Source organism: Phyllobates terribilis, unplaced genomic scaffold (assembly GCF_046119375.1).
Source record: "Phyllobates terribilis strain yellow unplaced genomic scaffold, ASM4611937v1 Scaffold_40__1_contigs__length_11209783, whole genome shotgun sequence".
NCBI lineage: Eukaryota > Metazoa > Chordata > Amphibia > Anura > Dendrobatidae > Phyllobates > Phyllobates terribilis.
Genome location: NW_027362800.1, coordinates 8,174,770 through 8,195,275, shown reverse-complemented (window position 1 = coordinate 8,195,275; position 20,506 = coordinate 8,174,770). Strand labels below are relative to the sequence as shown.

Sequence of the window (20,506 nt, the reverse complement as noted above, 5' to 3'; positions counted from 1 at the left end):
TGTTGCTTATGGCGGTCTCTGTGAGCTTCTCAGTGACATTCAGCCATCCAGGTATCCCGCCTGCAGTAGACGGAATGTGGCAATGGAACGCTGGCTGCGCGTGTCATAATAGGCTCTGAGCCTTTATATACCTGCGCACAGCAGCAGCCACCTTCAGTCTGCTGCTGGACAGCCAGCAGCAGCAGCAGCAGGAGAGGTAATTAATCAGCAACCCTCCTGCTAAGGGTAGACAGCTGCTCGTTCCACTCCCCCCCCCGCCTTAATTGGTTCTCCTCCCTTCCAACGGTGTTGAGGCGGGTGGGAACAGCCGGGGGTTGAGGGTACTGTGCTAAAAGAGGTGGAGTTATGCAGATCTAAAACGCGTGGATTGCAGCAGCAGCAAGCCGAAAAGTGCAGGCATGTGAGGGATCTAGAGGTTGACAGCATGTCTTCTTAACGGGAGTCCAGGTGGCCATCTCCACAAATGGACTTTTCAGAATCCTTGGGTGGCACCGTAGTCGGAAACCAATTCTGGTTATCGCTTCTCGGCCTTTTGGCTAAGATCAAGTGTAGTATCTGTTCTTATCAGTTTAATATCTGATACGTCCCCTATCTGGGGACCATATATTAAATGGATTTTTAGAACAGGGAGATGGAAAAAGAGCTTGCTCTGTCCACTCCACGCATTGACCTGGTATTGCAGTATCTCCAGGACCGGTGCACCCCTTCTTTAATGCAGTTTCTAAAATCAGAAAGAATTGAATTCAATGCTTTTTGTTCATTTTGCTTGTTTGTCGGATTTTGGGATGGACTCTTTGGCTTTGCTTTTCTTCTCCTCATTGGATTTTTCATGTTAAAAGTTGCAGAAGCCAGATGACAAGCTCATTTTGGTTCAACTTCAGCAACTGTGCATTGCATTGCCATGTAATGTAATGTAATGCAATGCTATCTATCTAGCTCTCCCTCTATACTTCCTTTTGGATAAACAGACATATTAGGCAAGCATTTTGGAGCTTTCACCTAAATAACTACAGGTGGTGAGATAAGCTGCACAATATAATTGACCTTTCAGTATATTGTTGCACACACACCATCTATTTAGCAAATGCCCTTGTTATCAACAGCAGCCTTTTAAACTCACCTGAGCTAACAGGTATGTGAGCTGGTTACTCTGCTGCGCTTAAAATTTCTTTTTTGGTTTGCTACAATGCCTTTTCTGAAACGTTGTCTCCCTCTGCTGGAACACTGACTTCTTTCATTTAATGCCTGCAGACTATAAAAGAGAAACCAACCCAAAAAGTTTGGTTGATTAGTCTGTGGCATTCTTTTAAACTGTTGCTTATGGCGGTCTCTGTGAGCTTCTCAGTGACATTCAGCCATCCAGGTATCCCGCCTGCAGTAGACGGAATGTGGCAATGGAACGCTGGCTGCGCGTGTCATAATAGGCTCTCAGCCTTTATATACCTGCGCACAGCAGCAGCCACCTTCAGTCTGCTGCTGGACAGCCAGCAGCAGCAGCAGCAGGAGAGGTAATTAATCAGCAACCCTCCTGCTAAGGTAGACAGCTGCTCGTTCCACCCCCCCCGCCTTAATTGGTTCTCCTCCCTTCCAACGGTGTTGAGGCGGGTGGGAACAGCCGGGGGTTAAGGGTACTGTGCTAAAAGAGGTGGAGTTATGCAGATCTAAAACGCGTGGATTGCAGCAGCAGCAAGCCGAAAAGTGCAGGCATGTGAGGGATCTAGAGGTTGACAGCATGTCTTCTTAACGGGAGTCCAGGTGGCCATCTCCACAAATGGACTTTTCAGAATCCTTGGGTGGCACCGTAGTCGGAAACCAATTCTGGTTATCGCTTCTCTGCCTTTTGGCTAAGATCAAGTGTAGTATCTGTTCTTATCAGTTTAATATCTGATACGTCCCCTATCTGGGGACCATATATTAAATGGATTTTTAGAACAGGGAGATGGAAAAAGAGCTTGCTCTGTCCACTCCACGCATTGACCTGGTATTGCAGTATCTCCAGGACCGGTGCACCCCTTCTTTAATGCAGTTTCTAAAATCAGAAAGAATTGAATTCAATGCTTTTTGTTCATTTTGCTTGTTTGTCGGATTTTGGGATGGACTCTTTGGCTTTGCTTTTCTTCTCCTCATTGGATTTTTCATGTTAAAAGTTGCAGAAGCCAGATGACAAGCTCATTTTGGTTCAACTTCAGCAACTGTGCATTGCATTGCCATGTAATGTAATGTAATGCAATGCTATCTATCTAGCTCTCCCTCTATACTTCCTTTTGGATAAACAGACATATTAGGCAAGCATTTTGGAGCTTTCACCTAAATAACTACAGGTGGTGAGATAAGCTGCACAATATAATTGACCTTTCAGTATATTGTTGCACACACACCATCTATTTAGCAAATGCCCTTGTTATCAACAGCAGCCTTTTAAACTCACCTGAGCTAACAGGTATGTGAGCTGGTTACTCTGCTGCGCTTAAAATTTCTTTTTTGGTTTGCTACAATGCCTTTTCTGAAACGTTGTCTCCCTCTGCTGGAACACTGACTTCTTTCATTTAATGCCTGCAGACTATAAAAGAGAAACCAACCCAAAAAGTTTGGTTGATTAGTCTGTGGCATTCTTTTAAACTGTTGCTTATGGCGGTCTCTGTGAGCTTCTCAGTGACATTCAGCCATCCAGGTATCCCGCCTGCAGTAGACGGAATGTGGCAATGGAACGCTGGCTGCGCGTGTCATAATAGGCTCTCAGCCTTTATATACCTGCGCACAGCAGCAGCCACCTTCAGTCTGCTGCTGGACAGCCAGCAGCAGCAGCAGCAGGAGAGGTAATTAATCAGCAACCCTCCTGCTAAGGGTAGACAGCTGCTCGTTCCACCCCCCCCCGCCTTAATTGGTTCTCCTCCCTTCCAACGGTGTTGAGGCGGGTGGGAACAGCCGGGGGTTAAGGGTACTGTGCTAAAAGAGGTGGAGTTATGCAGATCTAAAACGCGTCGATTGCAGCAGCAGCAAGCCGAAAAGTGCAGGCATGTGAGGGATCTAGAGGTTGACAGCATGTCTTCTTAACGGGAGTCCAGGTGGCCATCTCCACAAATGGACTTTTCAGAATCCTTGGGTGGCACCGTAGTCGGAAACCAATTCTGGTTATCGCTTCTCGGCCTTTTGGCTAAGATCAAGTGTAGTATCTGTTCTTATCAGTTTAATATCTGATACGTCCCCTATCTGGGGACCATATATTAAATGGATTTTTAGAACAGGGAGATGGAAAAAGAGCTTGCTCTGTCCACTCCACGCATTGACCTGGTATTGCAGTATCTCCAGGACCGGTGCACCCCTTCTTTAATGCAGTTTCTAAAATCAGAAAGAATTGAATTCAATGCTTTTTGTTCATTTTGCTTGTTTGTCGGATTTTGGGATGGACTCTTTGGCTTTGCTTTTCTTCTCCTCATTGGATTTTTCATGTTAAAAGTTGCAGAAGCCAGATGACAAGCTCATTTTGGTTCAACTTCAGCAACTGTGCATTGCATTGCCATGTAATGTAATGTAATGCAATGCTATCTATCTAGCTCTCCCTCTATACTTCCTTTTGGATAAACAGACATATTAGGCAAGCATTTTGGAGCTTTCACCTAAATAACTACAGGTGGTGAGATAAGCTGCACAATATAATTGACCTTTCAGTATATTGTTGCACACACACCATCTATTTAGCAAATGCCCTTGTTATCAACAGCAGCCTTTTAAACTCACCTGAGCTATCAGGTATGTGAGCTGGTTACTCTGCTGCGCTTAAAATTTCTTTTTTGGTTTGCTACAATGCCTTTTCTGAAACATTGTCTCCCTCTGCTGGAACACTGACTTCTTTCATTTAATGCCTGCAGACTATAAAAGAGAAACCAACCCAAAAAGTTTGGTTGATTAGTCTGTGGCATTCTTTTAAACTGTTGCTTATGGCGGTCTCTGTGAGCTTCTCAGTGACATTCAGCCATCCAGGTATCCCGCCTGCAGTAGACGGAATGTGGCAATGGAACGCTGGCTGCGCGTGTCATAATAGGCTCTGAGCCTTTATATACCTGCGCACAGCAGCAGCCACCTTCAGTCTGCTGCTGGACAGCCAGCAGCAGCAGCAGCAGGAGAGGTAATTAATCAGCAACCCTCCTGCTAAGGGTAGACAGCTGCTCGTTCCACCCCCCCCCCGCCTTAATTGGTTCTCCTCCCTTCCAACGGTGTTGAGGCGGGTGGGAACAGCCGGGGGTTGAGGGTACTGTGCTAAAAGAGGTGGAGTTATGCAGATCTAAAACGCGTGGATTGCAGCAGCAGCAAGCCGAAAAGTGCAGGCATGTGAGGGATCTAGAGGTTGACAGCATGTCTTCTTAACGGGAGTCCAGGTGGCCATCTCCACAAATGGACTTTTCAGAATCCTTGGGTGGCACCGTAGTCGGAAACCAATTCTGGTTATCGCTTCTCGGCCTTTTGGCTAAGATCAAGTGTAGTATCTGTTCTTATCAGTTTAATATCTGATACGTCCCCTATCTGGGGACCATATATTAAATGGATTTTTAGAACAGGGAGATGGAAAAAGAGCTTGCTCTGTCCACTCCACGCATTGACCTGGTATTGCAGTATCTCCAGGACCGGTGCACCCCTTCTTTAATGCAGTTTCTAAAATCAGAAAGAATTGAATTCAATGCTTTTTGTTCATTTTGCTTGTTTGTCGGATTTTGGGATGGACTCTTTGGCTTTGCTTTTCTTCTCCTCATTGGATTTTTCATGTTAAAAGTTGCAGAAGCCAGATGACAAGCTCATTTTGGTTCAACTTCAGCAACTGTGCATTGCATTGCCATGTAATGTAATGTAATGCAATGCTATCTATCTAGCTCTCCCTCTATACTTCCTTTTGGATAAACAGACATATTAGGCAAGCATTTTGGAGCTTTCACCTAAATAACTACAGGTGGTGAGATAAGCTGCACAATATAATTGACCTTTCAGTATATTGTTGCACACACACCATCTATTTAGCAAATGCCCTTGTTATCAACAGCAGCCTTTTAAACTCACCTGAGCTAACAGGTATGTGAGCTGGTTACTCTGCTGCGCTTAAAATTTCTTTTTTGGTTTGCTACAATGCCTTTTCTGAAACGTTGTCTCCCTCTGCTGGAACACTGACTTCTTTCATTTAATGCCTGCAGACTATAAAAGAGAAACCAACCCAAAAAGTTTGGTTGATTAGTCTGTGGCATTCTTTTAAACTGTTGCTTATGGCGGTCTCTGTGAGCTTCTCAGTGACATTCAGCCATCCAGGTATCCCGCCTGCAGTAGACGGAATGTGGCAATGGAACGCTGGCTGCGCGTGTCATAATAGGCTCTGAGCCTTTATATACCTGCGCACAGCAGCAGCCACCTTCAGTCTGCTGCTGGACAGCCAGCAGCAGCAGCAGCAGGAGAGGTAATTAATCAGCAACCCTCCTGCTAAGGGTAGACAGCTGCTCGTTCCACCCCCCCCCCCGCCTTAATTGGTTCTCCTCCCTTCCAACGGTGTTGAGGCGGGTGGGAACAGCCGGGGGTTGAGGGTACTGTGCTAAAAGAGGTGGAGTTATGCAGATCTAAAACGCGTGGATTGCAGCAGCAGCAAGCCGAAAAGTGCAGGCATGTGAGGGATCTAGAGGTTGACAGCATGTCTTCTTAACGGGAGTCCAGGTGGCCATCTCCACAAATGGACTTTTCAGAATCCTTGGGTGGCACCGTAGTCGGAAACCAATTCTGGTTATCGCTTCTCGGCCTTTTGGCTAAGATCAAGTGTAGTATCTGTTCTTATCAGTTTAATATCTGATACGTCCCCTATCTGGGGACCATATATTAAATGGATTTTTAGAACAGGGAGATGGAAAAAGAGCTTGCTCTGTCCACTCCACGCATTGACCTGGTATTGCAGTATCTCCAGGACCGGTGCACCCCTTCTTTAATGCAGTTTCTAAAATCAGAAAGAATTGAATTCAATGCTTTTTGTTCATTTTGCTTGTTTGTCGGATTTTGGGATGGACTCTTTGGCTTTGCTTTTCTTCTCCTCATTGGATTTTTCATGTTAAAAGTTGCAGAAGCCAGATGACAAGCTCATTTTGGTTCAACTTCAGCAACTGTGCATTGCATTGCCATGTAATGTAATGTAATGCAATGCTATTTATCTAGCTCTCCCTCTATACTTCCTTTTGGATAAACAGACATATTAGGCAAGCATTTTGGAGCTTTCACCTAAATAACTACAGGTGGTGAGATAAGCTGCACAATATAATTGACCTTTCAGTATATTGTTGCACACACACCATCTATTTAGCAAATGCCCTTGTTATCAACAGCAGCCTTTTAAACTCACCTGAGCTAACAGGTATGTGAGCTGGTTACTCTGCTGCGCTTAAAATTTCTTTTTTGGTTTGCTACAATGCCTTTTCTGAAACGTTGTCTCCCTCTGCTGGAACACTGACTTCTTTCATTTAATGCCTGCAGACTATAAAAGAGAAACCAACCCAAAAAGTTTGGTTGATTAGTCTGTGGCATTCTTTTAAACTGTTGCTTATGGCGGTCTCTGTGAGCTTCTCAGTGACATTCAGCCATCCAGGTATCCCGCCTGCAGTAGACGGAATGTGGCAATGGAACGCTGGCTGCGCGTGTCATAATAGGCTCTGAGCCTTTATATACCTGCGCACAGCAGCAGCCACCTTCAGTCTGCTGCTGGACAGCCAGCAGCAGCAGCAGCAGGAGAGGTAATTAATCAGCAACCCTCCTGCTAAGGGTAGACAGCTGCTCGTTCCACCCCCCCCGCCTTAATTGGTTCTCCTCCCTTCCAACGGTGTTGAGGCGGGTGGGAACAGCCGGGGGTTGAGGGTACTGTGCTAAAAGAGGTGGAGTTATGCAGATCTAAAACGCGTGGATTGCAGCAGCAGCAAGCCGAAAAGTGCAGGCATGTGAGGGATCTAGAGGTTGACAGCATGTCTTCTTAACGGGAGTCCAGGTGGCCATCTCCACAAATGGACTTTTCAGAATCCTTGGGTGGCACCGTAGTCGGAAACCAATTCTGGTTATCGCTTCTCGGCCTTTTGGCTAAGATCAAGTGTAGTATCTGTTCTTATCAGTTTAATATCTGATACGTCCCCTATCTGGGGACCATATATTAAATGGATTTTTAGAACAGGGAGATGGAAAAAGAGCTTGCTCTGTCCACTCCACGCATTGACCTGGTATTGCAGTATCTCCAGGACCGGTGCACCCCTTCTTTAATGCAGTTTCTAAAATCAGAAAGAATTGAATTCAATGCTTTTTGTTCATTTTGCTTGTTTGTCGGATTTTGGGATGGACTCTTTGGCTTTGCTTTTCTTCTCCTCATTGGATTTTTCATGTTAAAAGTTGCAGAAGCCAGATGACAAGCTCATTTTGGTTCAACTTCAGCAACTGTGCATTGCATTGCCATGTAATGTAATGTAATGCAATGCTATCTATCTAGCTCTCCCTCTATACTTCCTTTTGGATAAACAGACATATTAGGCAAGCATTTTGGAGCTTTCACCTAAATAACAACAGGTGGTGAGATAAGCTGCACAATATAATTGACCTTTCAGTATATTGTTGCACACACACCATCTATTTAGCAAATGCCCTTGTTATCAACAGCAGCCTTTTAAACTCACCTGAGCTAACAGGTATGTGAGCTGGTTACTCTGCTGCGCTTAAAATTTCTTTTTTGGTTTGCTACAATGCCTTTTCTGAAACGTTGTCTCCCTCTGCTGGAACACTGACTTCTTTCATTTAATGCCTGCAGACTATAAAAGAGAAACCAACCCAAAAAGTTTGGTTGATTAGTCTGTGGCATTCTTTTAAACTGTTGCTTATGGCGGTCTCTGTGAGCTTCTCAGTGACATTCAGCCATCCAGGTATCCCGCCTGCAGTAGACGGAATGTGGCAATGGAACGCTGGCTGCGCGTGTCATAATAGGCTCTGAGCCTTTATATACCTGCGCACAGCAGCAGCCACCTTCAGTCTGCTGCTGGACAGCCAGCAGCAGCAGCAGCAGGAGAGGTAATTAATCAGCAACCCTCCTGCTAAGGGTAGACAGCTGCTCGTTCCACCCCCCACCGCCTTAATTGGTTCTCCTCCCTTCCAACGGTGTTGAGGCGGGTGGGAACAGCCGGGGGTTGAGGGTACTGTGCTAAAAGAGGTGGAGTTATGCAGATCTAAAACGCGTGGATTGCAGCAGCAGCAAGCCGAAAAGTGCAGGCATGTGAGGGATCTAGAGGTTGACAGCATGTCTTCTTAACGGGAGTCCAGGTGGCCATCTCCACAAATGGACTTTTCAGAATCCTTGGGTGGCACCGTAGTCGGAAACCAATTCTGGTTATCGCTTCTCGGCCTTTTGGCTAAGATCAAGTGTAGTATCTGTTCTTATCAGTTTAATATTTGATATGTCCCCTATCTGGGGACCATATATTAAATGGATTTTTAGAACAGGGAGATGGAAAAAGAGCTTGCTCTGTCCACTCCACGCATTGACCTGGTATTGCAGTATCTCCAGGACCGGTGCACCCCTTCTTTAATGCAGTTTCTAAAATCAGAAAGAATTGAATTCAATGCTTTTTGTTCATTTTGCTTGTTTGTCGGATTTTGGGATGGACTCTTTGGCTTTGCTTTTCTTCTCCTCATTGGATTTTTCATGTTAAAAGTTGCAGAAGCCAGATGACAAGCTCATTTTGGTTCAACTTCAGCAACTGTGCATTGCATTGCCATGTAATGTAATGTAATGCAATGCTATCTATCTAGCTCTCCCTCTATACTTCCTTTTGGATAAACAGACATATTAGGCAAGCATTTTGGAGCTTTCACCTAAATAACTACAGGTGGTGAGATAAGCTGCACAATATAATTGACCTTTCAGTATATTGTTGCACACACACCATCTATTTAGCAAATGCCCTTGTTATCAACAGCAGCCTTTTAAACTCACCTGAGCTAACAGGTATGTGAGCTGGTTACTCTGCTGCGCTTAAAATTTCTTTTTTGGTTTGCTACAATGCCTTTTCTGAAACGTTGTCTCCCTCTGCTGGAACACTGACTTCTTTCATTTAATGCCTGCAGACTATAAAAGAGAAACCAACCCAAAAAGTTTGGTTGATTAGTCTGTGGCATTCTTTTAAACTTTTGCTTATGGCGGTCTCTGTGAGCTTCTCAGTGACATTCAGCCATCCAGGTATCCCGCCTGCAGTAGACGGAATGTGGCAATGGAACGCTGGCTGCGCGTGTCATAATAGGCTCTGAGCCTTTATATACCTGCGCACAGCAGCAGCCACCTTCAGTCTGCTGCTGGACAGCCAGCAGCAGCAGCAGCAGGAGAGGTAATTAATCAGCAACCCTCCTGCTAAGGGTAGACAGCTGCTCGTTCCACCCCCCCCCCCGCCTTAATTGGTTCTCCTCCCTTCCAACGGTGTTGAGGCGGGTGGGAACAGCCGGGGGTTGAGGGTACTGTGCTAAAAGAGGTGGAGTTATGCAGATCTAAAACGCGTGGATTGCAGCAGCAGCAAGCCGAAAAGTGCAGGCATGTGAGGGATCTAGAGGTTGACAGCATGTCTTCTTAACGGGAGTCCAGGTGGCCATCTCCACAAATGGACTTTTCAGAATCCTTGGGTGGCACCGTAGTCGGAAACCAATTCTGGTTATCGCTTCTCGGCCTTTTGGCTAAGATCAAGTGTAGTATCTGTTCTTATCAGTTTAATATCTGATACGTCCCCTATCTGGGGACCATATATTAAATGGATTTTTAGAACAGGGAGATGGAAAAAGAGCTTGCTCTGTCCACTCCACGCATTGACCTGGTATTGCAGTATCTCCAGGACCGGTGCACCCCTTCTTTAATGCAGTTTCTAAAATCAGAAAGAATTGAATTCAATGCTTTTTGTTCATTTTGCTTGTTTGTCGGATTTTGGGATTGACTCTTTGGCTTTGCTTTTCTTCTCCTCATTGGATTTTTCATGTTAAAAGTTGCAGAAGCCAGATGACAAGCTCATTTTGGTTCAACTTCAGCAACTGTGCATTGCATTGCCATGTAATGTAATGTAATGCAATGCTATCTATCTAGCTCTCCCTCTATACTTCCTTTTGGATAAACAGACATATTAGGCAAGCATTTTGGAGCTTTCACCTAAATAACTACAGGTGGTGAGATAAGCTGCACAATATAATTGACCTTTCAGTATATTGTTGCACACACACCATCTATTTAGCAAATGCCCTTGTTATCAACAGCAGCCTTTTAAACTCACCTGAGCTAACAGGTATGTGAGCTGGTTACTCTGCTGCGCTTAAAATTTCTTTTTTGGTTTGCTACAATGCCTTTTCTGAAACGTTGTCTCCCTCTGCTGGAACACTGACTTCTTTCATTTAATGCCTGCAGACTATTAAAGAGAAACCAACCCAAAAAGTTTGGTTGATTAGTCTGTGGCATTCTTTTAAACTGTTGCTTATGGCGGTCTCTGTGAGCTTCTCAGTGACATTCAGCCATCCAGGTATCCCGCCTGCAGTAGACGGAATGTGGCAATGGAACGCTGGCTGCGCGTGTCATAATAGGCTCTGAGCCTTTATATACCTGCGCACAGCAGCAGCCACCTTCAGTCTGCTGCTGGACAGCCAGCAGCAGCAGCAGCAGGAGAGGTAATTAATCAGCAACCCTCCTGCTAAGGGTAGACAGCTGCTCGTTCCACCCCCCCCCCCCCGCCTTAATTGGTTCTCCTCCCTTCCAACGGTGTTGAGGCGGGTGGGAACAGCCGGGGGTTGAGGGTACTGTGCTAAAAGAGGTGGAGTTATGCAGATCTAAAACGCGTGGATTGCAGCAGCAGCAAGCCGAAAAGTGCAGGCATGTGAGGGATCTAGAGGTTGACAGCATGTCTTCTTAACGGGAGTCCAGGTGGCCATCTCCACAAATGGACTTTTCAGAATCCTTGGGTGGCACCGTAGTCGGAAACCAATTCTGGTTATCGCTTCTCGGCCTTTTGGCTAAGATCAAGTGTAGTATCTGTTCTTATCAGTTTAATATCTGATACGTCCCCTATCTGGGGACCATATATTAAATGGATTTTTAGAACAGGGAGATGGAAAAAGAGCTTGCTCTGTCCACTCCACGCATTGACCTGGTATTGCAGTATCTCCAGGACCGGTGCACCCCTTCTTTAATGCAGTTTCTAAAATCAGAAAGAATTGAATTCAATGCTTTTTGTTCATTTTGCTTGTTTGTCGGATTTTGGGATGGACTCTTTGGCTTTGCTTTTCTTCTCCTCATTGGATTTTTCATGTTAAAAGTTGCAGAAGCCAGATGACAAGCTCATTTTGGTTCAACTTCAGCAACTGTGCATTGCATTGCCATGTAATGTAATGTAATGCAATGCTATCTATCTAGCTCTCCCTCTATACTTCCTTTTGGATAAACAGACATATTAGGCAAGCATTTTGGAGCTTTCACCTAAATAACTACAGGTGGTGAGATAAGCTGCACAATATAATTGACCTTTCAGTATATTGTTGCACACACACCATCTATTTAGCAAATGCCCTTGTTATCAACAGCAGCCTTTTAAACTCACCTGAGCTAACAGGTATGTGAGCTGGTTACTCTGCTGCGCTTAAAATTTCTTTTTTGGTTTGCTACAATGCCTTTTCTGAAACGTTGTCTCCCTCTGCTGGAACACTGACTTCTTTCATTTAATGCCTGCAGACTATAAAAGAGAAACCAACCCAAAAAGTTTGGTTGATTAGTCTGTGGCATTCTTTTAAACTGTTGCTTATGGCGGTCTCTGTGAGCTTCTCAGTGACATTCAGCCATCCAGGTATCCCGCCTGCAGTAGACGGAATGTGGCAATGGAACGCTGGCTGCGCGTGTCATAATAGGCTCTGAGCCTTTATATACCTGCGCACAGCAGCAGCCACCTTCAGTCTGCTGCTGGACAGCCAGCAGCAGCAGCAGCAGGAGAGGTAATTAATCAGCAACCCTCCTGCTAAGGGTAGACAGCTGCTCGTTCCACCCCCCCCCCGCCTTAATTGGTTCTCCTCCCTTCCAACGGTGTTGAGGCGGGTGGGAACAGCCGGGGGTTGAGGGTACTGTGCTAAAAGAGGTGAAGTTATGCAGATCTAAAACGCGTGGATTGCAGCAGCAGCAAGCCGAAAAGTGCAGGCATGTGAGGGATCTAGAGGTTGACAGCATGTCTTCTTAACGGGAGTCCAGGTGGCCATCTCCACAAATGGACTTTTCAGAATCCTTGGGTGGCACCGTAGTCGGAAACCAATTCTGGTTATCGCTTCTCGGCCTTTTGGCTAAGATCAAGTGTAGTATCTGTTCTTATCAGTTTAATATCTGATACGTCCCCTATCTGGGGACCATATATTAAATGGATTTTTAGAACAGGGAGATGGAAAAAGAGCTTGCTCTGTCCACTCCACGCATTGACCTGGTATTGCAGTATCTCCAGGACCGGTGCACCCCTTCTTTAATGCAGTTTCTAAAATCAGAAAGAATTGAATTCAATGCTTTTTGTTCATTTTGCTTGTTTGTCGGATTTTGGGATGGACTCTTTGGCTTTGCTTTTCTTCTCCTCATTGGATTTTTCATGTTAAAAGTTGCAGAAGCCAGATGACAAGCTCATTTTGGTTCAACTTCAGCAACTGTGCATTGCATTGCCATGTAATGTAATGTAATGCAATGCTATCTATCTAGCTCTCCCTCTATACTTCCTTTTGGATAAACAGACATATTAGGCAAGCATTTTGGAGCTTTCACCTAAATAACTACAGGTGGTGAGATAAGCTGCACAATATAATTGACCTTTCAGTATATTGTTGCACACACACCATCTATTTAGCAAATGCCCTTGTTATCAACAGCAGCCTTTTAAACTCACCTGAGCTAACAGGTATGTGAGCTGGTTACTCTGCTGCGCTTAAAATTTCTTTTTTGGTTTGCTACAATGCCTTTTCTGAAACGTTGTCTCCCTCTGCTGGAACACTGACTTCTTTCATTTAATGCCTGCAGACTATAAAAGAGAAACCAACCCAAAAAGTTTGGTTGATTAGTCTGTGGCATTCTTTTAAACTGTTGCTTATGGCGGTCTCTGTGAGCTTCTCAGTGACATTCAGCCATCCAGGTATCCCGCCTGCAGTAGACGGAATGTGGCAATGGAACGCTGGCTGCGCATGTCATAATAGGCTCTGAGCCTTTATATACCTGCGCACAGCAGCAGCCACCTTCAGTCTGCTGCTGGACAGCCAGCAGCAGCAGCAGCAGGAGAGGTAATTAATCAGCAACCCTCCTGCTAAGGGTAGACAGCTGCTCGTTCCACCCCCCCCCCGCCTTAATTGGTTCTCCTCCCTTCCAACGGTGTTGAGGCGGGTGGGAACAGCCGAGGGTTGAGGGTACTGTGCTAAAAGAGGTGGAGTTATGCAGATCTAAAACGCGTGGATTGCAGCAGCAGCAAGCCGAAAAGTGCAGGCATGTGAGGGATCTAGAGGTTGACAGCATGTCTTCTTAACGGGAGTCCAGGTGGCCATCTCCACAAATGGACTTTTCAGAATCCTTGGGTGGCACCGTAGTCGGAAACCAATTCTGGTTATCGCTTCTCGGCCTTTTGGCTAAGATCAAGTGTAGTATCTGTTCTTATCAGTTTAATATCTGATACGTCCCCTATCTGGGGACCATATATTAAATGGATTTTTAGAACAGGGAGATGGAAAAAGAGCTTGCTCTGTCCACTCCACGCATTGACCTGGTATTGCAGTATCTCCAGGACCGGTGCACCCCTTCTTTAATGCAGTTTCTAAAATCAGAAAGAATTGAATTCAATGCTTTTTGTTCATTTTGCTTGTTTGTCGGATTTTGGGATGGACTCTTTGGCTTTGCTTTTCTTCTCCTCATTGGATTTTTCATGTTAAAAGTTGCAGAAGCCAGATGACAAGCTCATTTTGGTTCAACTTCAGCAACTGTGCATTGCATTGCCATGTAATGTAATGCAATGCTATCTATCTAGCTCTCCCTCTATACTTCCTTTTGGATAAACAGACATATTAGGCAAGCATTTTGGAGCTTTCACCTAAATAACTACAGGTGGTGAGATAAGCTGCACAATATAATTGACCTTTCAGTATATTGTTGCACACACACCATCTATTTAGCAAATGCCCTTGTTATCAACAGCAGCCTTTTAAACTCACCTGAGCTAACAGGTATGTGAGCTGGTTACTCTGCTGCGCTTAAAATTTCTTTTTTGGTTTGCTACAATGCCTTTTCTGAAACGTTGTCTCCCTCTGCTGGAACACTGACTTCTTTCATTTAATGCCTGCAGACTATAAAAGAGAAACCAACCCAAAAAGTTTGGTTGATTAGTCTGTGGCATTCTTTTAAACTGTTGCTTATGGCGGTCTCTGTGAGCTTCTCAGTGACATTCAGCCATCCAGGTATCCCGCCTGCAGTAGACGGAATGTGGCAATGGAACGCTGGCTGCGCGTGTCATAATAGGCTCTGAGCCTTTATATACCTGCGCACAGCAGCAGCCACCTTCAGTCTGCTGCTGGACAGCCAGCAGCAGCAGCAGCAGGAGAGGTAATTAATCAGCAACCCTCCTGCTAAGGGTAGACAGCTGCTCGTTCCACCCCCCCCCCGCCTTAATTCGTTCTCCTCCCTTCCAACGGTGTTGAGGCGGGTGGGAACAGCCGGGGGTTGAGGGTACTGTGCTAAAAGAGGTGGAGTTATGCAGATCTAAAACGCGTGGATTGCAGCAGCAGCAAGCCGAAAAGTGCAGGCATGTGAGGGATCTAGAGGTTGACAGCATGTCTTCTTAACGGGAGTCCAGGTGGCCATCTAAACAAATGGACTTTTCAGAATCCTTGGGTGGCACCGTAGTCGGAAACCAATTCTGGTTATCGCTTCTCGGCCTTTTGGCTAAGATCAAGTGTAGTATCTGTTCTTATCAGTTTAATATCTGATACGTCCCCTATCTGGGGACCATATATTAAATGGATTTTTAGAACAGGGAGATGGAAAAAGAGCTTGCTCTGTCCACTCCACGCATTGACCTGGTATTGCAGTATCTCCAGGACCGGTGCACCCCTTCTTTAATGCAGTTTCTAAAATCAGAAAGAATTGAATTCAATGCTTTTTGTTCATTTTGCTTGTTTGTCGGATTTTGGGATGGACTCTTTGGCTTTGCTTTTCTTCTCCTCATTGGATTTTTCATGTTAAAAGTTGCAGAAGCCAGATGACAAGCTCATTTTGGTTCAACTTCAGCAACTGTGCATTGCATTGCCATGTAATGTAATGTAATGCAATGCTATCTATCTAGCTCTCCCTCTATACTTCCTTTTGGATAAACAGACATATTAGGCAAGCATTTTGGAGCTTTCACCTAAATAACTACAGGTGGTGAGATAAGCTGCACAATATAATTGACCTTTCAGTATATTGTTGCACACACACCATCTATTTAGCAAATGCCCTTGTTATCAACAGCAGCCTTTTAAACTCACCTGAGCTAACAGGTATGTGAGCTGGTTACTCTGCTGCGCTTAAAATTTCTTTTTTGGTTTGCTACAATGCCTTTTCTGAAACGTTGTCTCCCTCTGCTGGAACACTGACTTCTTTCATTTAATGCCTGCAGACTATAAAAGAGAAACCAACCCAAAAAGTTTGGTTGATTAGTCTGTGGCATTCTTTTAAACTGTTGCTTATGGCGGTCTCTGTGAGCTTCTCAGTGACATTCAGCCATCCAGGTATCCCGCCTGCAGTAGACGGAATGTGGCAATGGAACGCTGGCTGCGCGTGTCATAATAGGCTCTGAGCCTTTATATACCTGCGCACAGCAGCAGCCACCTTCAGTCTGCTGCTGGACAGCCAGCAGCAGCAGCAGCAGGAGAGGTAATTAATCAGCAACCCTCCTGCTAAGGGTAGACAACTGCTCGTTCCACCCCCCCCCCCGCCTTAATTGGTTCTCCTCCCTTCCAACGGTGTTGAGGCGGGTGGGAATAGCCGGGGGTTGAGGGTACTGTGCTAAAGGAGGTGGAGTTATGCAGATCTAAAACGCGTGGATTGCAGCAGCAGCAAGCCGAAAAGTGCAGGCATGTGAGGGATCTAGAGGTTGACAGCATGTCTTCTTAACGGGAGTCCAGGTGGCCATCTCCACAAATGGACTTTTCAGAATCCTTGGGTGGCACCGTAGTCGGAAACCAATTCTGGTTATCGCTTCTCGGCCTTTTGGCTAAGATCAAGTGTAGTATCTGTTCTTATCAGTTTAATATCTGATACGTCCCCTATCTGGGGACCATATATTAAATGGATTTTTAGAACAGGGAGATGGAAAAAGAGCTTGCTCTGTCCACTCCACGCATTGACCTGGTATTGCAGTATCTCCAGGACCGGTGCACCCCTTCTTTAATGCAGTTTCTAAAATCAGAAAGAATTGAATTCAATGCTTTTTGTTCATTTTGCTTGTTTGTCGGATTTTGGGATGGACTCTTTGGCTTTGCTTTTCTTCTCCTCATTGGATTTTTCATGTTAAAAGTTGCAGAAGCCAGATGACAAGCTCATTTTGGTTCAACTTCAGCAACTGTGCATTGCATTGCCATGTAATGTAATGTAATGCAATGCTATCTATCTAGCTCTCCCTCTATACTTCCTTTTGGATAAACAGACATATTAGGCAAGCATTTTGGAGCTTTCACCTAAATAACAACAGGTGGTGAGATAAGCTGCACAATATAATTGACCTTTCAGTATATTGTTGCACACACACCATCTATTTAGCAAATGCCCTTGTTATCAACAGCGCCTTTTAAACTCACCTGAGCTAACAGGTATGTGAGCTGGTTACTCTGCTGCGCTTAAAATTTCTTTTTTGGTTTGCTACAATGCCTTTTCTGAAACGTTGTCTCCCTCTGCTGGAACACTGACTTCTTTCATTTAATGCCTGCAGACTATAAAAGAGAAACCAACCCAAAAAGTTTGGTTGATTAGTCTGTGGCATTCTTTTAAACTGTTGCTTATGGCGGTCTCTGTGAGCTTCTCAGTGACATTCAGCCATCCAGGTATCCCGCCTGCAGTAGACGGAATGTGGCAATGGAACGCTGGCTGCGCGTGTCATAATAGGCTCTGAGCCTTTATATACCTGCGCACAGCAGCAGCCACCTTCAGTCTGCTGCTGGACAGCCAGCAGCAGCAGCAGCAGGAGAGGTAATTAATCAGCAACCCTCCTGCTAAGGGTAGACAGCTGCTCGTTCCACCCCCCCCCGCCTTAATTGGTTCTCCTCCCTTCCAACGGTGTTGAGGCGGGTGGGAACAGCCGGGGGTTGAGGGTACTGTGCTAAAAGAGGTGGAGTTATGCAGATCTAAAACGCGTGGATTGCAGCAGCAGCAAGCCGAAAAGTGCAGGCATGTGAGGGATCTAGAGGTTGACAGCATGTCTTCTTAACGGGAGTCCAGGTGGCCATCTCCACAAATGGACTTTTCAGAATCCTTGGGTGGCACCGTAGTCGGAAACCAATTCTGGTTATCGCTTCTCGGCCTTTTGGCTAAGATCAAGTGTAGTATCTGTTCTTATCAGTTTAATATTTGATACGTCCCCTATCTGGGGACCATATATTAAATGGATTTTTAGAACAGGGAGATGGAAAAAGAGCTTGCTCTGTCCACTCCACGCATTGACCTGGTATTGCAGTATCTCCAGGACCGGTGCACCCCTTCTTTAATGCAGTTTCTAAAATCAGAAAGAATTGAATTCAATGCTTTTTGTTCATTTTGCTTGTTTGTCGGATTTTGGGATGGACTCTTTGGCTTTGCTTTTCTTCTCCTCATTGGATTTTTCATGTTAAAAGTTGCAGAAGCCAGATGACAAGCTCATTTTGGTTCAACTTCAGCAACTGTGCATTGCATTGCCATGTAATGTAATGTAATGCAATGCTATCTATCTAGCTCTCCCTCTATACTTCCTTTTGGATAAACAGACATATTAGGCAAGCATTTTGGAGCTTTCACCTAAATAACTACAGGTGGTGAGATAAGCTGCACAATATAATTGACCTTTCAGTATATTGTTGCACACACACCATCTATTTAGCAAATGCCCTTGTTATCAACAGCAGCCTTTTAAACTCACCTGAGCTAACAGGTATGTGAGCTGGTTACTCTGCTGCGCTTAAAATTTCTTTTTTGGTTTGCTACAATGCCTTTTCTGAAACGTTGTCTCCCTCTGCTGGAACACTGACTTCTTTCATTTAATGCCTGCAGACTATAAAAGAGAAACCAACCCAAAAAGTTTGGTTGATTAGTCTGTGGCATTCTTTTAAACTTTTGCTTATGGCGGTCTCTGTGAGCTTCTCAGTGACATTCAGCCATCCAGGTATCCCGCCTGCAGTAGACGGAATGTGGCAATGGAACGCTGGCTGCGCGTGTCATAATAGGCTCTGAGCCTTTATATACCTGCGCACAGCAGCAGCCACCTTCAGTCTGCTGCTGGACAGCCAGCAGCAGCAGCAGCAGGAGAGGTAATTAATCAGCAACCCTCCTGCTAAGGGTAGACAGCTGCTCGTTCCACCCCCCCCCCCGCCTTAATTGGTTCTCCTCCCTTCCAACGGTGTTGAGGCGGGTGGGAACAGCCGGGGGTTGAGGGTACTGTGCTAAAAGAGGTGGAGTTATGCAGATCTAAAACGCGTGGATTGCAGCAGCAGCAAGCCGAAAAGTGCAGGCATGTGAGGGATCTAGAGGTTGACAGCATGTCTTCTTAACGGGAGTCCAGGTGGCCATCTCCACAAATGGACTTTTCAGAATCCTTGGGTGGCACCGTAGTCGGAAACCAATTCTGGTTATCGCTTCTCGGCCTTTTGGCTAAGATCAAGTGTAGTATCTGTTCTTATCAGTTTAATATCTGATACGTCCCCTATCTGGGGACCATATATTAAATGGATTTTTAGAACAGGGAGATGGAAAAAGAGCTTGCTCTGTCCACTCCACGCATTGACCTGGTATTGCAGTATCTCCAGGACCGGTGCACCCCTTCTTTAATGCAGTTTCTAAAATCAGAAAGAATTGAATTCAATGCTTTTTGTTCATTTTGCTTGTTTGTCGGATTTTGGGATTGACTCTTTGGCTTTGCTTTTCTTCTCCTCATTGGATTTTTCATGTTAAAAGTTGCAGAAGCCAGATGACAAGCTCATTTTGGTTCAACTTCAGCAACTGTGCATTGCATTGCCATGTAATGTAATGTAATGCAATGCTATCTATCTAGCTCTCCCTCTATACTTCCTTTTGGATAAACAGACATATTAGGCAAGCATTTTGGAGCTTTCACCTAAATAACTACAGGTGGTGAGATAAGCTGCACAATATAATTGACCTTTCAGTATATTGTTGCACACACACCATCTATTTAGCAAATGCCCTTGTTATCAACAGCAGCCTTTTAAACTCACCTGAGCTAACAGGTATGTGAGCTGGTTACTCTGCTGCGCTTAAAATTTCTTTTTTGGTTTGCTACAATGCCTTTTCTGAAACGTTGTCTCCCTCTGCTGGAACACTGACTTCTTTCATTTAATGCCTGCAGACTATTAAAGAGAAACCAACCCAAAAAGTTTGGTTGATTAGTCTGTGGCATTCTTTTAAACTGTTGCTTATGGCGGTCTCTGTGAGCTTCTCAGTGACATTCAGCCATCCAGGTATCCCGCCTGCAGTAGACGGAATGTGGCAATGGAACGCTGGCTGCGCGTGTCATAATAGGCTCTGAGCCTTTATATACCTGCGCACAGCAGCAGCCACCTTCAGTCTGCTGCTGGACAGCCAGCAGCAGCAGCAGCAGGAGAGGTAATTAATCAGCAACCCTCCTGCTAAGGGTAGACAGCTGCTCGTTCCACCCCCCCCCCGCCTTAATTCGTTCTCCTCCCTTCCAACGGTGTTGAGGCGGGTGGGAACAGCCGGGGGTTGAGGGTACTGTGCTAAAAGAGGTGGAGTTATGCAGATCTAAAACGCGTGGATTGCAGCAGCAGCAAGCTGAAAAGTGCAGGCATGTGAGGGATCTAGAGGTTGACAGCATGTCTTCTTAACGGGAGTCCAGGTGGCCATCTCCACAAATGGACTTTTCAGAATCCTTGGGTGGCACCGTAGTCGGAAACCAATTCTGGTTATCGCTTCTCGGCCTTTTGGCTAAGATCAAGTGTAGTATCTGTTCTTATCAGTTTAATATCTGATACGTCCCCTATCTGGGGACCATATATTAAATGGATTTTTAGAACAGGGAGATGGAAAAAGAGCTTGCTCTGTCCACTCCACGCATTGACCTGGTATTGCAGTATCTCCAGGACCGGTGCACCCCTTCTTTAATGCAGTTTCTAAAATCAGAAAGAATTGAATTCAATGCTTTTTGTTCATTTTGCTTGTTTGTCGGATTTTGGGATGGACTCTTTGGCTTTGCTTTTCTTCTCCTCATTGGATTTTTCATGTTAAAAGTTGCAGAAG

At 45.2% G+C, this 20,506-nt stretch overlaps 16 non-coding genes across 16 annotated transcripts; all 16 read left to right on the top strand.

Moving 5' to 3' along the window:
* Positions 1-516: 516 nt before the first annotated feature.
* On the top strand, positions 517-707 carry LOC141189520 (U2 spliceosomal RNA). Its single transcript, XR_012263575.1, has one exon. It is a non-coding gene; the product is annotated as a U2 spliceosomal RNA (small nuclear RNA).
* Positions 708-1,824: 1,117 nt separating this feature from the next.
* Positions 1,825-2,015, top strand: LOC141184117 (U2 spliceosomal RNA). The gene has a single exon (XR_012258903.1). It is a non-coding gene; the product is annotated as a U2 spliceosomal RNA (small nuclear RNA).
* Positions 2,016-3,134: 1,119 nt separating this feature from the next.
* Positions 3,135-3,325, top strand: LOC141189519 (U2 spliceosomal RNA). Its single transcript, XR_012263574.1, has one exon. It is a non-coding gene; the product is annotated as a U2 spliceosomal RNA (small nuclear RNA).
* A 1,120-nt stretch (positions 3,326-4,445) lies between these two features.
* LOC141189518 (U2 spliceosomal RNA) lies at positions 4,446-4,636 on the top strand. The gene has a single exon (XR_012263573.1). It is a non-coding gene; the product is annotated as a U2 spliceosomal RNA (small nuclear RNA).
* Positions 4,637-5,757: 1,121 nt separating this feature from the next.
* LOC141189517 (U2 spliceosomal RNA) lies at positions 5,758-5,948 on the top strand. Its single transcript, XR_012263572.1, has one exon. It is a non-coding gene; the product is annotated as a U2 spliceosomal RNA (small nuclear RNA).
* A 1,118-nt stretch (positions 5,949-7,066) lies between these two features.
* Positions 7,067-7,257, top strand: LOC141189516 (U2 spliceosomal RNA). The gene has a single exon (XR_012263571.1). It is a non-coding gene; the product is annotated as a U2 spliceosomal RNA (small nuclear RNA).
* Positions 7,258-8,376: 1,119 nt separating this feature from the next.
* On the top strand, positions 8,377-8,567 carry LOC141184753 (U2 spliceosomal RNA). The gene has a single exon (XR_012259478.1). It is a non-coding gene; the product is annotated as a U2 spliceosomal RNA (small nuclear RNA).
* Positions 8,568-9,688: 1,121 nt separating this feature from the next.
* Positions 9,689-9,879, top strand: LOC141189514 (U2 spliceosomal RNA). Its single transcript, XR_012263570.1, has one exon. It is a non-coding gene; the product is annotated as a U2 spliceosomal RNA (small nuclear RNA).
* Positions 9,880-11,002: 1,123 nt separating this feature from the next.
* LOC141189513 (U2 spliceosomal RNA) lies at positions 11,003-11,193 on the top strand. The gene has a single exon (XR_012263569.1). It is a non-coding gene; the product is annotated as a U2 spliceosomal RNA (small nuclear RNA).
* Positions 11,194-12,313: 1,120 nt separating this feature from the next.
* LOC141189512 (U2 spliceosomal RNA) lies at positions 12,314-12,504 on the top strand. Its single transcript, XR_012263568.1, has one exon. It is a non-coding gene; the product is annotated as a U2 spliceosomal RNA (small nuclear RNA).
* Positions 12,505-13,624: 1,120 nt separating this feature from the next.
* LOC141189511 (U2 spliceosomal RNA) lies at positions 13,625-13,815 on the top strand. Its single transcript, XR_012263567.1, has one exon. It is a non-coding gene; the product is annotated as a U2 spliceosomal RNA (small nuclear RNA).
* A 1,115-nt stretch (positions 13,816-14,930) lies between these two features.
* On the top strand, positions 14,931-15,121 carry LOC141189510 (U2 spliceosomal RNA). Its single transcript, XR_012263566.1, has one exon. It is a non-coding gene; the product is annotated as a U2 spliceosomal RNA (small nuclear RNA).
* Positions 15,122-16,242: 1,121 nt separating this feature from the next.
* On the top strand, positions 16,243-16,433 carry LOC141189508 (U2 spliceosomal RNA). Its single transcript, XR_012263564.1, has one exon. It is a non-coding gene; the product is annotated as a U2 spliceosomal RNA (small nuclear RNA).
* A 1,118-nt stretch (positions 16,434-17,551) lies between these two features.
* On the top strand, positions 17,552-17,742 carry LOC141184865 (U2 spliceosomal RNA). Its single transcript, XR_012259580.1, has one exon. It is a non-coding gene; the product is annotated as a U2 spliceosomal RNA (small nuclear RNA).
* Positions 17,743-18,863: 1,121 nt separating this feature from the next.
* Positions 18,864-19,054, top strand: LOC141189507 (U2 spliceosomal RNA). The gene has a single exon (XR_012263563.1). It is a non-coding gene; the product is annotated as a U2 spliceosomal RNA (small nuclear RNA).
* A 1,120-nt stretch (positions 19,055-20,174) lies between these two features.
* LOC141189506 (U2 spliceosomal RNA) lies at positions 20,175-20,365 on the top strand. Its single transcript, XR_012263562.1, has one exon. It is a non-coding gene; the product is annotated as a U2 spliceosomal RNA (small nuclear RNA).
* The last annotated feature ends 141 nt before the right edge of the window (positions 20,366-20,506 follow it).